Below are 1,405 nucleotides of genomic sequence, written 5' to 3'. Positions count from 1 at the left end.
CCTGCCTCAGGCTCCTGAGTAACTGGGATTACAGGTGCCACCACACTCAGCTAATTTTTTTTTTTTTTTGTATTTTTAGTAGAGACGGGGTTTTGCCATGTTGACCAGGCTGGTCTTGAACTGCTGACCTCAGGTAATCTGCCCGCCTCAGCCTCCCAAAGTGCTGGGATTACAGGCATGAGCCACCACACCTGGCCAGGAAATTACAAATACAAATTGATGTGTTCAATTTCTTTAGAAAGCGGGTAAGATCCGATAACACTGGGCCCCCATGGCCACGTGGCACCAATCAGCACATGCTAAGTGTCAGTTGCCCCTGAAGACAGAATAGGCTTCTTATATGTGCCCCATAGACAGAAAGTGAGTGCATACAGGCCTCTCTTATTCCCCTCCACTGAGACCAAGTGCCAGTTGTCATTTTCCTTCACTTTTTTTTCCTTTTTTAGAGACAGGGTCTCGCTACGTTGCCCAGGCTGGAGTGCAGTGGCTATTCACAGGCGCGATCCCACTACTGATCAGCACGGGAGTTTTGACCTGCTCCATTTCTGACCGGGGCTGGTTCGCCCCTCCTTAGGCAACTTGGTGGTCCCCCGCTCCAGGGAGGTCACTATATCGATGCCGAACTTAGTGCGGACACCTGATTGGCATAGCACACTACAGCTCAGAACTCCTGGGGTCAAGCGATCCTCCCACCTCAGCCTCCCTAGTAGCTGGGACTACAGGCATGCGCCACTGCGCCCCTTTTTTTTTTTTTTTTTTGAGATAAGAGTCTTGCTCTGTCATCCAGGCTGGAGTGCAGTGAGGCAGTCTTAGCTTGCTGCAACCTCTGCTTCCTGGGTTCAAGCGATTCTCCTGCCTCAGCCTCCTAAGAATCTGGGATTACAGGAACATGCCACTATGCCCGGCTAATTTTTATATTTTAGTAGAGACGGGGTTTCACCATGTTGGTTAGACTGCTTCTTGAACTCCTGACCTTAAGTGATCCGCTCGCCTCAGCCTCCCAAAGTGTTGGGATTACAGGCATGAGCCACTGAGCCCCGCCATCATTTTCCTTCACTCCTGCATTTTTTAAAAATTATTACTTTAGATCTGCCTCTACGGATTCATCAGAATTAGGAAATGAAACTGAGACTGTGGCATGTTTCAAGGAAATCAGAAGAGAACCTACCTCTTTTAGAGGAAATGAATATTCCTAGATGTTTCTATCATTGGCATGACCCCAGTAAGCATTTGGCCTTGTAATCCCAATCTCGTCAACCCCCTCCTAGTTTGCAGCAAGACCCATCCAGGCCCAGAAAGGGACATCCAGTCCCTTGGGCAACGCTGGGATGAGCCAGGGGAAAAGGGATGTCAAGGGGGCTTTGGGTTCCCTCCATCCACACTTGCCCTCAGCAGAAATGAGGAC

This window comes from Cebus imitator, unplaced genomic scaffold (assembly GCF_001604975.1).
Source record: "Cebus imitator isolate Cc_AM_T3 unplaced genomic scaffold, Cebus_imitator-1.0 Scaffold291, whole genome shotgun sequence".
NCBI lineage: Eukaryota > Metazoa > Chordata > Mammalia > Primates > Cebidae > Cebus > Cebus imitator.
The sequence above is the reverse complement of the archived record's forward strand: the minus strand, read 5'-3'. Positions refer to the sequence as shown.